The sequence below is a fragment of the Engraulis encrasicolus genome, chromosome 4 (assembly GCF_034702125.1).
Source record: "Engraulis encrasicolus isolate BLACKSEA-1 chromosome 4, IST_EnEncr_1.0, whole genome shotgun sequence".
NCBI lineage: Eukaryota > Metazoa > Chordata > Actinopteri > Clupeiformes > Engraulidae > Engraulis > Engraulis encrasicolus.
In genome coordinates, this window is record NC_085860.1 from 29,459,266 (window position 1) to 29,468,330 (window position 9,065).

Genomic DNA, 9,065 nt, shown 5'->3' on the forward strand with positions numbered 1-9,065 from the left:
GCCTTCTACCCAGAGTGCTGTGCATGAACTCCCCCACAACAGTGAATAAAAAAACGTCATGGCAGTCACCCGATCAACTACCTACATTAAAATTAAAGCAAAATATCAACATGTTAGTATCCAAATATTATGTTCCTCAAACTATTTATAGTCTACTTCGATATATTATATGTCAACCTTACATTTGTCACTTAGCATATAAAAAGAAATGCTACATGACAATGGGTTCGTTCGTGACGAAGCAGTGATGCTTTTGCCATCCAGCGCGCATGCACACTTGGCCAAGTGCGCATACACTCTGCCTACGAAAAGCATCACTGCTTCATCACGAACGAACCCAATGTCAAAAACGCAACTACAACCATACTCCGAGTAACAAAGTTTGTAAAGGAAATACAAACCAGGCTGACTTAACACCTCCTCTCAGCATGACATGCCACAGCACATCACGGCCAGGTTGTATGTGGAAAAGTGCCCAATGATAGTATATCAAGAACTTGTAGCTTAAATAGAAACAAATTCTTCTTCCCTCTGTTTCAATGATTGGCTAACCATGATTATACTTATTTTATTTGTTTGTTACTTAGATGAGTTAAATGTTGTTTGCCAAACTGATCTGAAGAGAAATCTCAAGACAAAGTACCAAAGTGTGTTTGAAGGAATACCCAAGAAAGGAAGCTCTGCCATGCTAGAAAAAATCTACACAGAAATCTATATCACAGAGAGTGGGAGTGAAAAAGTCAATGAAGAGCATGAAGTCAGGCAAATTGAGTCCAGATTCAGACAGTCAGGACTGGAAAAATCCATCAAATGCAGTGACATCTTCAAACCGTTACATGGTCAAGATAAACCAGTTAGAAGAGTTATCACAAAGGGGGTGGCTGGCATTGGCAAAACCATTTCCCTTCAAAAGTACATTCTGGATTGGTCTGAGGGGAAAGAAAACAGGGACATCCACTTCATATTCCCGCTACCATTTCGGGAACTGAACCTTATAAAAGACAAACCGTTCTCGTTGACACATCTTCTTCACCACTTCTTTCCGGAGTTAAAGAAGTGGTTAACTTTTGGAAGGCAAAAGTACAAGCTGTTGTTTGTCTTGGATGGCCTGGACGAATGTCGTCTCCAGCTAAACTTTCAGAGAAATGAGGTTGTGACTGATATCACTGGGGTGACTTCACTCGATGTACTCCTGACCAGCCTCATCAAAGGCAGTCTGCTCCCTTCTGCTCTGCTTTGGATAACCTCTCGACCAGCAGCAGTCAATCAAATTCCTCCTGACTGTGTGGACCGTGTCACAGAAATACAAGGATTCAGTGACATGCAGAAAGAAGAGTACTTCAGTAAGAGGATAACTAGCAAGAGCCTTGCAGAAGGAATCATTTCTCACATTAAGTCCTCAAGAAGCCTCTACATTATGTGTCACATACCAGTGTTCTGCTGGATTACAGCAACTGTTCTTGAGGTGATACTTGGATCATCAGATGGCAAGAAAATCCCTAAAACATTGACAGAGATGTACACATACTTCCTCATATTCCAAGCCAAACAGAAGAGCCTGAAGTTTGACAATGCATATGACCTTGAGCCACAATGGAACCACAAGTTCATCCTTGACCTAGGAAAGTTGGCCTATGAACAGTTGGAGAAAGGCAATCTAATCTTTTATGAAGAGGACTTGAAAGAATGTGGCATTGACATCAAAGAGGCAGCAATATACTCTGGCGTTTGCACACAGATCTTTCGAGAAGAATCTGGGATTTTTCATCAAACAGTATTCTGCTTTGTGCATTTAAGCATCCAAGAGTATCTTGCAGCGTTGTATGTGTTCCTGATGATGGCAGTTGAAGGCAAGGACATAATATCCAGACAACATGTCGATTTTGTGAATGACATCTTACACAAAAGTGCTGTGGACAAAGCTTTGGGGTATGAAGATGGGCGCTTTGACCTCTTCCTCCGCTTCCTACTTGGCCTCTCTCTGGAGTCTAATCAGACTCTCCTGCATGGCCTGCTGTTTCACAGAGGACAACATGAGATGAGCATTGACAAAACAAAGAGTTACATTAAGGATAAGATCAGGGAAGATTCTTCTTCAGAAAGGGCAATCAACCTCTTCCACTGTCTGAACGAACTTAATGACCACTCCTTAGTGGAGGAGATCCAAAGCTTCCTGAGTGCAGATAACCTCTCTGAAGCCCAGCTCTCACCCGGTCAGTGGTCAGCGCTTATCTTTGTGCTGCTGACATCAGACCAGAAGCTGGAAGTGTTTGACTTGAAGAAGTACATTAGATCTGACGAAGGTTTCTTGAGAATGAAGCCAGTGGTGGAGGAATACCAGACAGTTTTGTAAGTATGGTGACACTGTAGTCAAATGTTTTCACATCACTAGCATATATTACAAACAGCAATGTATTTTTCATGGGCAGTTTTTTGACTAGTAGTCATTGTTCTCTTGAAGACTTGATAGCTGTGAGCTAACTGAAAGGATTTGTACACCACTGGCATGTGTTCTCTGCAAAAAATCTACAAAATTGAAAAAACTGGATCTCAGTTACAACCACATTGGAGATACCGGTTTTGAAAAACTGTGTGTTGGACTGACACACCCAAACTGTGCCCTGGAGAAAATCAAGTAAGATATTTTTACCCTTTGCTATCATAGAAATATAAAGTGTACAAACTATAGATTCAAAGATTTCCATTAACATTACCGTTTTTTAATTCTGCAGGCTTAATGGCAGCAGCTTAACAGAGGAGAGTTGTGCTGCCTTGACTTCAGCACTCAGATCAAACTGCTCACACCTAGTAGAGTTGCAGCTAGGTAGGAACAGAGTTAAAGACTCAGGAGTGAAGCACCTCTCAGCTCTGCTCAGCAATCCAGACTGTAAACTACAAAGAATAATGTAAGTTGTAGGTAGAAAAAAATAATTTAATAACAACATACAGTATTTTTGAGTCACATCACCCCCGAACAAACTATGTTTTACCCAAAAGCGCACTGTGGCGTAGCGCGCTAAGCCCCCCACATGTGCCTGCATGCTCAAGGCAACCCAGGCTTGTGTACGGCCTGAGTCATTTGTCAGCCCTACCCCATCTCTTCCTCTCCCTCTCTTGACTGTCCTATAAAATATAAAGACACAAAACATGTTTAAGGGCAATTTCAGTTTTTTTTAACACACAGCTGAAGATCACTGAGGTGTACCAGTACCATAGACAGAAGAAATTTAAGTCCCCTTGAATTAACAAAAAACTATATGATTATCTGTTTTGTACTCATCAACAGACTCGATAACAGTGGGATAACAGACGAGGGCTGTGCTTTTTTAACATCAGCTCTGAAATTGAACCCCTCACACCTACGAGAGCTTGATTTAAGTGGAAACGAACTAAAAGACACTGGATTGAAACAGATTGGTGCTTGCCTTGAAAAACCTTACTTTAAACTAAGGACACTATTGTGAGTATTTTTAAGCTTGGGGTTGTATCTTTTTAAGTTTACTAGTGCTCTACACGGAGCTGACATACGTACACTCTGTATTGTTCTCTCTCCAAAGGCTTAATCACATCAGGGTAACACAAGTGAGTTGGGCAGTTTTGACTTCAGCTCTGACATCAAACCCATCACATCTCAGATGGCTTGATCTGAGTTGTAATGAACTAGGAGACTCGGGAGTGAACAAGATCTCTGCACTACTAAGCAATCCAGACTTCAAGCTAAAGACACTGATGTAAGTAAACAGATGAAGTGTATGAGTGGCTTGGGAGTTCTTGTGTTTTGTCACTATGCTGCTTTATTGAGATGTCTTCCAGGGTCGTTTTTATTGGTCATTGACCATGTTACTGTTTAAAGGGACACTGTGCAGGAAATGGTCAAAAAAGGTACTGCAACTATGCTGCTCATTGAAACTAGGCTCCCTATTGCCAAATTTGATCTTTACATGAAAGTTTACAAAGTAATAAACAAATATTAACTAGCATGGTCCAATTACAGTCATTTTTGCAGCTAAAAATGGCTATTTTAGGAAATTCAAAATGGCGGACCATGGAGAAGATCCCCCTTTTCATGTATGAAAAGTGCAATTTTTCCAGTCATAATGAATACTTAGAATTTGATGGTGGTGGTAAGTATTCATGAAAAAGGTAACATTAGTGAGTGGGCAGCATGAATTCTGGAAATGAACAACTAAAAATCTCACAGTGTCCCTTTAAGATTAATACAACTGCAAAACACATACAAAAGACATAATATGCATAATACAAATAAATGTTTTAAGAATACACTTACTCAGTGAGCTCTTATCTCTCCAGTCTCTCTTACAACCGAATAACAGAAAAGGGTTGTACAGCTCTGACTTCAGCCTTCACTTCAAACCCCTACCATTTGAGAGAGCTACGTCTGTGTGGGAATAAAGTTGGAGACTCGGGTGTGACAAGGATCACTGCTCTACTAAGAAATCCACAATGTAAACTACAAAACCTGGAGTGAGTATTGTATTTTCTTAACATGACAGAGTAATTTGGCTGCTAACATCTCAGAATGAGCTGTCAGCTGAACAGCCTCATGTTAGGCATCCAGTATGGGGAAAACAAGCATAGGCGTATTGGCTAAAATGTTGTACACATTTTGAGAAAAAGTAATCTGGTAAAAAAAGTGTGGTCACATGACAAATAAAGATAAACTCTCCTGTCCAATGTTCTGTCCTATTTCCCTAAAACTATGCCAGACTTTCACACTGTGGTATCACAGCAAAAGGACATGCTGCTCTGGCCTCAGCTATGAAATCAAACTCCTCACACCTAGAGGAACTGAATCTGAGAGGAAATGACCCTGGCGACTCAGGAGTTAGGCTTCTCAGTGATTTGCTAAAGAGTCCTGATTGTAATCTGAAGAAACTGAGGTAAGGGGTTCAAATGCACATTCAAATTCTATATTAGTTAGGGAAAGATATGGATATTTTGGGAAATCTGTGAACTAAGTTTACTTCAGAAGTTATGACCCATTATGCATCCTTTCCCCCCAATCTGCCGTGTTCCAATTTTTACATAGGCCTTCTGTGCACCCCAACTTTGACGGGGTGTCACGGAAATTCCCATTGGATTTGGCCGTGGATAAATTGTGAGGCGTTTCCAGACACCTGTAAGAACACATGGTAAAAAAATCTATTGGTAAGAAATTAGTTCACAGATTTCCCAAAATATCCATATCTTTCCCTAACTATATGTGTGTCTTTCGCTTGGTCCAGAAGAGTTCAATTTGTTTACTAAAATGATTCAAAACAAGCCGATTCATCACACTATATTTTGTCTTTAGGTTGTTAACGAGTGATGCAGCAGATGAAGCCTGTGACTATCTGACAGAAGTTCTGGGTGTCAATCCTTTAGTCCTGACAGAGCTGGATCTGAGTGAAAAGAAACTAGGAGACCAAGGAGTGAAACAGTTCTGTGCTCTACTGGCCGATGCACAATTCAAACTTATTAAACTTAAGTAAGTCTCTAATTTTATTTTTATTATCTGAATGATCCGAGTGATTGCTTCATCTGTTCAAACAGATCAAAAGAGTAGGCCTAATACAACTCATTCTGTAATATCCAGTACAACATGATTTGTGCCGAAAAGTAAATGCAGGCACTAAATTTGCTATATGTAATTTAACTATAATATGTTAGCATGGATAGCGTTAAATGGATGTCACTTAACATCACCAAACCCAATATCTTCAGGAGTGCTCCAAATGATGCAAAACTACCATGGGTTAGTACAAAATTGCAAGTGCTCGTGGGAAAAACCCCCAAAATGATCTCCTTTGAAGACAGCAACTATTACTCTCATGCCAGAGAGAAAACAGATGTCACATTCATTTTATGTTTAAAACCGTATGGTTGTGTTTATGATACAGTATTTAAATTAAATTTTACATTATTTATATTTCAAGGAGATATGTTTGAATCACCCATTTCACTTACTGTATTTGACAATGACCTGATCTGAAATATCTAAAATGGTCATTTTTTCTTAATCATGTTCAGTAAAGGTTGAACAAATTTTAGGTTTTTGTTGTTGTCGTTGATTCTCTCTCCACCCCATAGGCTTACTGACAGCAACATATCAGAGAAGGGATGTGCTGCTTTGACTTCAGCTCTGATGTCAAACCCATCACACCTAAGAAAGCTGGATCTGAGTTGGAATGAACTAGGAGACGAAGGAGTGAAACAAATTTCAGCTCTACTCAGTAGTCCAGACTGTAAACTTCAGAGACTGTTGTAGGTTCATGATCTTTGTTTGCATCAGTAATTAGTGTTCTCGGTTTTTCTAACAAATATCTGTTTTCAAACATGTTTCTTTTATTTTTTATACAGTCAATGTTTCTTGACTATCTTCTTTCTGTATTTCAGACTCTCAAATGTTGCTGCAACAGGTGAAGGATATGCTGCTCTGGCCTCAGCTCTTAAATCCAATCCTTTACACCTAGAGGAGTTGAACCTTATAGGAAATGACCCTGGAGACTCAGGAGTGGAGCTTCTCACTGATCTACTTAGAAGTTCTGAATATAAACTGAAGAGCTTGCAGTAAGGAAATCAAAAATGCCATAATAATTGGAGGTTCCGTGACCAACCTCTGGCAACAATGTTTTGATGATTGATTTGACCTCTATGGACCCTTTAAAAAAGATTTAGCCCCCATGTCCCTCGCAAAAATCCCGGGCTTTTTTGCTAGAGAGCCAAATTCAAAATGGCGTCCGGCGGCATCTCTAAAAAATAACTTTTGATCTGAATGACCTAGAATCATGTATGAAGGCACTTTTTCATATGAGTCAACCATGAGGATTTCAAATCTGACATCATTTTGGTTATAAAACTTCGTTTTGACAGCGAAATTCAAGATGGCCGCCATCTAGAACTGTTATTTTCGACCTTTTTAGGCCGTCACAGCCCAAAATTATCATATTTGGACTGGGAACCTCCCAATTTGTGTGACTCCATTTCTCATGTAAAGATATTGAGAGAATAGCTGATCTACAAGCCCAGAATTCCTCAAATTGGGAGGCGTAGTGGGCTTGTAGATGGGCTATTTTAACAATGTGTCTTTTTTAAATAGGCTATTATTTGACAATTTGGCTGATATTTTAGCATTGTTTGATGATTACTTTGGATGCAGTGATGGTCTTTCACTTTGAGAGTCCTTACATCATGACCCCACCCCCCCCAAAACAGTGGGTCTTGACCCACAGGTTGAGAACCACTTATCTAGTAGAAAAACCCTCCACGTTTCACTTTTTCCAAGCATTCTTGCACAGAGAGGCCCGTTGAGGAACTCGAGGCAAGAGCTGCTGAAATGGAAGAAGTGCGCTCACAGCAGTGATCAACTTGGTTGAAGACAGTCAGTTTGTGAAGCTCCCCCAGCTGCAAGCACACCGTGTTGTTGAGGAATGTGTGCTTATTCAACCCCAATGGCACATACAGGAAGACGCAGAAGAGCAAGCTCATCTCGAAGATCTCCCTCCACCCTGTTTTGATTTAAGAATCCTATCTTGCTCTAATTGACATAGGTATGATCTGGAGCAGGGTTTCCCAAACTGCGGTGTGTGCACCCCTAGGGGTGCGCGGCCTGCCTTAAGGGGGTGCGCGAGCTGAATAGAGCAATGGCGGATATGGTAGTTTTTTATCCAGTATTAATGAACATTAAGTAGTTTTTAATTGTATGGTGCATTGTATGCTGGAAGGGTCCTTCTGAAGTGTAGTTTAATTCCAAGGCTATTGGAAAAGAGAATTCCCCAAAAACGACTGTGCTTAATATGCAGTGAATGAGCAATGAATCCATACTTGTGTGGCCATCAGATTCAGCACACCAAAATATTCGCTGAGGGGGTGCGCGAACCACATTGAAATGTGCAAGGGGGTGCACAGGGAAAAAAGTTTGGGAACCCCTGATCTGGAGGATGGGAACTCCATCAGCAGAAGATTGGCAGACACAGGACGGCACCCTATACAAGTAGGTTGGGCTATGCCCAAAAGCTGTCATCCATCATCCTTGCCTTCTCATGCTCCCAGTATCATCGGTGCCAATGATCCCTACGATACACTATACTTAACAAAAGAAGACGAATGAGACCTGCGCATACATGGTGCACATACATATACACATGAAATTGACAAGTTCCCATCTGCCAAGTCTTTCAAAATGTTATTGTGTAGTGTCAAAAACAAGAAAAAGACTACACCATTGAGCAGTCTGAAGCTCTTCACTGTTAATGATGGTCAATGACAGTCAGGTTGTAGTGGCCCTGTTGTTATTGATGCAGCTGATATACCGATGTCTACGGCAGCTTCCTGGCATGCTAAGCATTAAGAGAGACAAAGAGACGGTCCTCTTCTGTGACCTTTTGACAGAAGAGATGGCAGACAGCCTGTAAAACAGTGTAGCTGCACAATGCCATGATGCCAACTCAAGGTTCTATGAAAAAGGAAAATCATCAGTGTATGAGCTCCCAGGGTCACCCCTATGTTGCCCGGGAGCTATGTTCCCCGAGTCCTATGTCCCCCCGCCACCGGGGAACTTAGAACCCTTTTTTCAAAAAGGGGTTCTATTCCTGCTGCTTCCAAGTAGACTGCTGCCGCATGACTAGCGAGGGTTGTTGTTAGAGTTACGGTTAGGGTTAGGCTGCCACTGTTCGCAAACTTGACATGAAATACACATGGCAACCATTCGTGCAAGAGATATGCATGTGAAGCATCCTGGGCCATACAATGCGGGGAACATGGGACCCTTTTGAGGAAAAGGGTCGGTAGTTCCTCAGTGCCATACAAAGACCGGGGAATACAGGACCCGGGGAAGCTGTACGCTATACTCTCAACCATGTTTGAGTGGCGATGGGTGGTTCTTTAGTGTGGGGCGGCACACTAGATACGGCAAGTAGTTGGGACAGAGTTGGCATAAGCTGTCTGCATATGGAGGGAGACAGATAAAAGACTTTCTCTTCATGGTCTTCGACTTGGAAGCACAGGCTTCAGCCATGGTGCTACTTTTCTTGTCTGCATAGATCATCTGTATCGTGAACACAAGC

The 9,065-nt window shown here is 41.3% G+C and overlaps 1 pseudogene; it reads left to right on the forward strand.

The window, feature by feature from the left end:
• The window catches only part of LOC134448049 (uncharacterized), a 34,215-nt pseudogene extending 27,508 nt beyond the window's left edge, over positions 1-6,707 (forward strand).
• Positions 6,708-9,065: the final 2,358 nt, after the last annotated feature.